Source organism: Hibiscus syriacus, unplaced genomic scaffold, assembly GCF_006381635.1.
Source record: "Hibiscus syriacus cultivar Baekdansim isolate YM2019G1 unplaced genomic scaffold, ASM638163v2 tig00116996_pilon, whole genome shotgun sequence".
NCBI classification, from domain to species: Eukaryota; Viridiplantae; Streptophyta; class Magnoliopsida; order Malvales; family Malvaceae; genus Hibiscus; species Hibiscus syriacus.
The window spans coordinates 1869411-1876927 of record NW_024063512.1 but is presented as its reverse complement, the minus strand read 5'-3'; the positions used below and the strand labels follow the sequence as shown (position 1 = coordinate 1876927).

General features: G+C 39.0%; 1 pseudogene; it reads left to right on the top strand.

The window, feature by feature from the left end:
- Nucleotides 1–799: 799 nt before the first annotated feature.
- On the top strand, nt 800–6270 carry LOC120193745 (annotated as a pseudogene).
- The last annotated feature ends 1247 nt before the right edge of the window (nt 6271–7517 follow it).

Sequence of the window (7517 nt, the reverse complement as noted above, 5' to 3'; positions counted from 1 at the left end):
TATGAATTTCCCAATTTAAATGTGGAACCGAATCTAGCTATTATAGGAAATAAGTAAGGTCTTGACTTGAGGTTGCATGTAAATAGTAAGGAAAGAAAATAAAAACGATTGAAAGTGGGAAAGGGCAAAAGAGTGAATTGAGTATGTGGGTGAGGGGGGGGGGGGGTTTTGGGGCCAAACGGTGAAGGGAGCCCCAAACAAGGGCTATTTTGAGCAAACAACGAAACGGACAAAAGTATCCCTAGAAATGTCGACCTCGGTTTCCTTCCCGTACCTTAAAGCCATGAGCCGTCCCCTCTACCCCCCACCCCCTTCCCCTTTAAGTACGCCTTCCCTCATTTTTCTAAATAGTATTTTTTTCACCTAAGAACCGCCAAAACAAAAATAACCCTTCGTATGTGGAGCCCACTAGCACATCTGGCAATCCTTGTGGACTCCGTTGTCCTGCCTACATGGCGTCGTGGGTGGACCCTTTTCCCCTCAGTTGCCGCATGGAGGAGTCAGCTCAGAAATAAAATAATAATAATAATAAAAGGAGAGAAATTTCAAAGATAAAAGTCCACTCAGGTAGTTTAAATTATAAAAGAAGAAAGAAAAAAACAGATTCAAAATTCATATATTTGCTGTTTTGGTTTTCTCTTTCGCTCTGAAGCAAAAACTGAAAAAAGAGAAGCAGCAAAACAGCAGCAGCTCTCTCTCTGTTTCTATATATTTTTTCATTTTTAGAAACTCTTTATTTTTCCTTCTTGTTTGAGGATAAACAATTTTTTTTTTGTTGAAAAGGAGGGGAAGGGAGGGGAATGAATCAAATGTGATGGGAAGTGGAGTTTCTACGCTCTGCCCTTGCTTCAGTCCGGTCACTGAACGGTCCAATCGGCCACCGGAGAATCAGGCCGACCTGATCTTTACTGCGTCGGAGCCCTTGGATGAGACCCTGGGCCACTCCTTTTGTTATGTTCGATCTTCCAATCGTTTCCTCTCCCCGACTCCTTCCGATCGTTTCGTCTCTCCTTCGCACTCCCTGCGTTTCTCTCCCTCTAATGACCCGAAAACCCGAACCGGTACCGAAACACTGTTCAAGGCCATATCCGGAGCCTCCGTGAGTGCTAATACGTCCACTCCCAGAACTGTCCTCCAACTTGACAACATTTACGACGAAGCCACTGAGAACACCCTCGGTTACGGCGTGAAGAGCAGTATCGTTAGTGGGAATGGCTTCGAGAGCACGTCGTCGTTTTGTGCCTTGCCACTGCAGCCGGTACCGCGAGGCGGGGCTCATGAACCGGTCGAACGGGGTGGGTTCTTCATGTCGGGTCCGATAGAGCGCGGGGCGGTTTCTGGTCCACTGGAGGCTAACTCGGGTCCTGAAGGTGGAGTACATTTCTCGGCACCGTTGGGTGGTATTTATGTCAAGAAGAAGAGGAAGAAGAGCATTTCGGGGATCTTGAGAAATTTCTCCGAGAAGAAGCGGCCTTGGGTGGTTCCTGTGTTGAATTTCGTAGGGAAAAGGGAGAATTCCGGGGTCACGGGGGCGTCATCAGCGGCGGAGGAGAAGACCGGTGGGGATCTGCAGTGGGCATTGGGAAAGGCCGGGGAGGATCGGGTTCACGTCGTAGTTTCGGAGGAGCAAGGGTGGTTGTTCGTTGGGATTTACGATGGTTTTAATGGGCCGGACGCACCCGAATTCTTGATGGGTAATCTCTATCGAGCTGTTTTCCATGAACTCCATGGTCTTTTTTGGGAACTTGATGAAGATTCTGAAAATAAAACCGAAAATGAAAAAGAAAAAGAAAACGAAGCCGAAAATAAAACTAACCAACCCAACATTTTAATAGCTACAGGTAGTTTAAATAAAACTGATAGTGAAACTGAGAATCAGAACAACTCTATTGAGGAGGTTGAGAGTGCAGGGCAGGGTTTAATTGGGGAGAGTGAATCGAGAGGACTGGTACAAGAGAGGGTCAGGAGAGTAACATTTGAACCGGAGGGGACTGAGATTAGGAGGAGGAGATTATGGGAGTTTCTAGCTGAGGATGACCCGGAAGATGGGTTGGATCTCTCAGGGTCTGATAGGTTTGCTTTTTCGGTAGATGATGCAATTACTGTAAGTAAAGAGGGGTCTGCAGTGAGTAGGTGGCTGTTGCTGTCAAAATTGAGGCAGGGGTTGTCAAAGCATAGAGAGGGCTCGGGGAGTTCATTGTTTCCATGGAGGTTTCGGTTAGAAGAGAAGGAGAAGGTTGAGGAGTTAGATAATAGAGTGGAGGAGAGGGTTCAAAAGACTGGGAGGAAAAGGAAAGAAGGTCCGGTTGATCCTGAATTGGTTTTGGGGGCTTTGTCCAGGGCCCTAGAAATGACTGAGTTAGCATATTTGGATATGACAGATAAGGTGCTTGATACAAATCCAGAGCTTGCGTTGATGGGTTCATGTTTATTAGTTGTTTTGATGAGGATGGGATGTGTATGTGATGAATGGGGGATAGTAGGGCAATTGTTTCACAGTATGAACCAGAAGATGTTGGTTCCAGTATGGAGGGGAGAAAGCATGTGGAAAATGGATCAAGCATGGAGGGTATAGTGGAGGAGACTTTGGCACCAGGTGAAAAGGTAGCTAAGACAGTGAATGAGGCACCTGCTCAGTCCATGAGGTTGACCGCATTGCAGCTGTCAACTGATCATAGTACCAGCATTGAAGAAGTATGTTCTGAATATTGAAATTTTGAGTGCGTTTTTTTTTCTGCCATCATCTTTGAGTGCTTAAAATCTTAATATAATTGTGTTGCTTGACAATGTTCTTTTCTTATGCTGGCATCAATCTCCTGAGTTGTATATGATTGGATTTTTTTTGACTTAAATTTTGCTTCTTGTCTGATTCCTATTTGGATCATTAGGAAAATAATAGTTACAACTCCTAGGCTGCCAACTTTTATTTTTACTTTAGAGTTCCACTGAAAGGTTTAATGACTTACTGGAATGTTCTGCATAGATTGTTGTTCCTTTGGCCATGCTATAGGTTTCCTCTGAACGCATTAGACATGTAGTTCCATCTGCCTCAGTTATGCCTTTAGCCATTTTATTTTGTCATTGCTTACATATTTGAAGTATTTCAAATTCTATTTTCTCTCGTGATTTTGATCTGCAAGTGAAAGAATTAAGTATAATATTAAGCAGATGAGGTTCTTGCTCTGGAACGACCCGTGCAGTATCAGTGTGTGTTGAATTTGCATTTAGAGAGGAACTCTTTGGATTAATTCTTATGCAGTTCATGCATTTTGTAAAACATCTCTTGTCTCATCCTTTAAGACAATACATTATCCATCATCGTTTGCTTCCAGGAAATTGATCTAACAAAAGGACAGCAGATCTTAGACAAGTCTTTTAAATCTTGTAGAAGTCATTTATACTGCTTTTTAGAACTTTTATATTGCATATTAAAACTTTTTAGTTAAATCTGTTGAAGTTTTAACACAGTTAAATCTTCTTGGACGATGATGATGATTCCGAGGAAAGCAGTGAAGATTCCCTAAATAATAACTCCAATGCAAATGTAGTTAGAAAACCATTCTGGGCTTTGTGAGTCTTCAGTCCGGTGGCTTGTATCGAGTCGGTATCAAGCACATGTTTTGATTTGATTCCTTTGTTATCGTTACTTGGCAAGTATGTATCGAGTGCAAACATGGTGAATTAACTCCAAACTATGGCATTGAGATTGTGTTGCGGCATTTAGAAGTTGAAAATCTGATAGAATGTGTTGTATATTGGTTGTAGTTTGCCATTAATGTAGTCTATTTGTTCCTTTAGTGTCTTGGTGAAATGGGAGGATCTGTTGGGAGATGAGCTTTAAAAACACAGTTTAGAAAGGGTCTTATAGGTTGTTGGAATTGGAACTTTTTCAATTGTTTCAAGAATGATTGGAATTTACTTAGCATTTTGGTTAGAAGAAAAAACTGGAAATATCTATACTTTATAGTATACCTGATCTGGCAAGAGATGGATCTAAATCTTCTAGGATTGTATGGAAAATTACTAAGCATTGAAATCTTTGGAATAGGCAATGTTGTGAATGCAGATCTTCTAAAAATTTGGATTAATATTATAGTTATTTTGGGTTGAAGAGGTCTTCCTCTTGTAATGATGACATCTTATGATGTATAATAATATTGCTTGAATGTTCACGTCTAATAATGAATGATAATATTGCTTACTCAGTCAAATTGCAGCTTCTTTGGTTATTGTTGTTTCAGACATTAAAAAAAAAGATTATCTGTTGAAACTATATTTAGTTCTAATTTCTTTGTTGCATTTTCTGAATTTGACTTTTAATTTGTGCAGGAAGTCATAAGAATCAAGAATGAGCATCCAGATGACAGCCAGTGCTTTGTCAATGACCGACTGAAAGGTCGACTTAAAGTAACCAGAGCATTTGGTGCAGGATTTCTGAAAAAGGTTCTTTCACGTGCCTTTTCACTATTAAAGAGTTAAATCTTATCTATGATAGATTGTGTTTGGCGTATGAATTAGTCACTGTGAATAAGCTATAAAGGAAAACCTGAAGGCTAGAAGAGTACAAATTTACTTGCCTTTACTCTGGGGAAAAATATTTTTTCTTTCAGACCAAAAGAAAAAGGGTTCAGTTATCCAACATTTTAATGTAATTGTTTTAAAATGTCACATGCAAGTTATACATGTTTTTTTTTGGATGGGAGGGAGGGAGGGGGGCTTAGGGGAGAGGAGAAAACATACTTGTTTCACATGTCATATTATGTTAAATATTTAAGGATTATAGCCAGCTTAGGCAATAACATGGTCCCAACTTTTTGCAGCCCAAGTTGAATGATGCTTTATTGGAGATGTTTCGGAATGAGTACATTGGTACAGCACCATATTTATCCTGCTTGCCTTCTCTTCGTCATCATAGACTTTGCCCAAGGGATCAATTTTTGATCCTTTCATCTGATGGATTATATCAGTACCTGAGCAATCAGGAAGTGGTTTCTCTTGTTGAGAGTTTCATGGAGCAGTTCCCTGATGGAGACCCTGCACAACACCTTATAGAAGAGGTTCTTATGCATGCTGCCAAGAAAGCCGGTAAACATTCTTTCTGTAATTTGCTTCTTATCCCTACTCCCTTGTATATGATGTGAAGTAGTTCTAAGATTGAACGAGAACTTATTGACAGTTGGTGGATCGCCACATGGGGATGAATTTTCACTTAGATGGGATCTGTTTAACTAGTCTATTTCTGCTGTTGCCCTACATAATGCGGTTACGTGTGGCTTTTGCTTTAAGTAGTAGAGTTTCTCTTCAGTCCCTCTGTTTAGCCAATTATTTATATTGAGGCGTTTAGCAAACATAATCTTCAATGGCATATTATTCTTTTCAATACTATTTCTACTATCTAGGTAGCTTTGAAGGTCGGAAACCTCTAATTTAAACTTTTCACTAGTATACAAAGCTGAAAAGCTGGCTTTTCAATTCGGATTAAACTTTTTAGTTTCTAAAAGAAAAAAATGTAGGTTTAGCTGTTAAGATTAAGAGAGATTTCATAAACATGAAGACCTTTTTACTCTTTTTATAAATAATGTTTGATTGACATATAAGATTTGCACTTTATATTTCTACTGTTCCAATATATTTTTCCTGAATTGAATTGTATCTTGATTTTGGTTTCTGCAGGCATGGATTTCCATGAATTACTAGACATCCCTACAGGAGATCGAAGAAAGTACCATGATGATGTTACTGTGATGGTGATATCGTTGGAGGGAAGAATTTGGAAGTCATCTGGAAAGTACGTATGAAACTCTTCACCTTCCGGGCTCACAACAAGCAACTTCTATGGTACAATTGGCTCAGAAGTCGAGTTCATTGCGAGCATTAGGAATCGGTGCTCTTTTTTAGGGGTCTTACACCATAAGCTTACAATTGGTAGTAGGAAATCCACATGAAACTAAACAAAGTCTAATGCTTGGTAGTCATCAGGAGTTGAGCAGATCTTGAAGAAAAAAGAGGGGACATCTGGAAATAGGGTTACCTCAGGGACTGAAAAGAAAGAGGTCTTTTTGTTTCTCAGTTTATTTTTTTCCCTTTAAAAACTTGCTTTCTTAGGGGATTTTGCATAGTTGGGAGGGTTGTTGAAATCAAGGTGCCTTCCTCCTTTTTTAGAGCCCAAAAGACTACAAAGTGAAAATAGTTTATGTAATTTGGTGGGGGATACAAATATCAGATATAGTTACTGAACTTCGAGCATTTTCTCGTCCAAAGTTTGGCATCTGTACTTTTGAAGTTCGATTTCCGACATTGTGGTTTCAAGTCCTTTTTCTGGTCATAAAAACTATTGTTGCAGCCTTAATTCAGAACATATGGTACTGCTGATAATCAGCTCCCGGCATAAAGTAAAATTACAGATGATCAAGCATCCAAGGATTGAAAATCTTCTGCGTATGCAAACAATTGTCCTGGCCTTAATGGAGAACAGAGGAACAAGCACATGTAGCAACTGCAACGCAATGTGCCGGCTGTTCTTGAGGTTTTAGCACTTTTCCGCAGTTTATATCGATCGTAATTGACAGGGAAAACATTTATAACATTTGCAACTAATACAGAAAATACTCCTAATCCACGTTCTCCCTGCTCTCGCACCGCTACACGATGGGCAACAGGCATCTGCAGAGCCTATCATCTGGTTTGATTCCTTGTTTAATTGATACAGAAAATTACCCTCACCAGCTCATCGTTTCTTCCGGCCTTCCCCAAGCTCTGAATCAAACGAGTTACATTGAGCTCAACACTGACCTCAGACATCTTCCAAAACATACCTAATACCATCATAGTCTCTAGCTTCACCATACATCTTCACCTAAACAGAGAAAGCTATGGGGTCCGGTTTCCAACCACTAGCTACCCCTCTCTCATACAAGCTAACTAGTTTTTGTTTTTTACCCCCAAATATCACCAAAAACAAAAATTAATACCGTAAAGGAAAGAACATGAAAAAAATATACGAATTTTATCCATATCAAATAAATTACCACACAATGTGCGAGAACAAGTCGGGTGACAATAACAACACAAAAATAGTAAATTTATATTCAATCACTCAGTAAATATATGTTTAAAAATTTATATTTAAATACTTAAAAACCTCATATCCAAAGTAATAAATTTATATTCAACCACTCCATGAGCTTCTCAAATCTACCCACGAACAAAACAAATAATTAGAGATAACGTGCATATTTTTAAATTTTTTGTATATAATAATGAAAAATAAAACTTTTCTATCCATTTAAAAGCTTTTATAAATTCATTTTTTTATATATTATAAATAAATATGGTTTATATTATAAGTGATATTGTCATTCATGATGTTGCAAACCATGCATTTAGTGTATATTGCATCCATCGGAGTCGTGAATTAACATAATATAAGGGGTATGAATGAAATCATATGAGCACCACTAATCATTGATGTATGTTTACATTAGGATTTATTTTCCAAGCAAATGTAAAATATCATA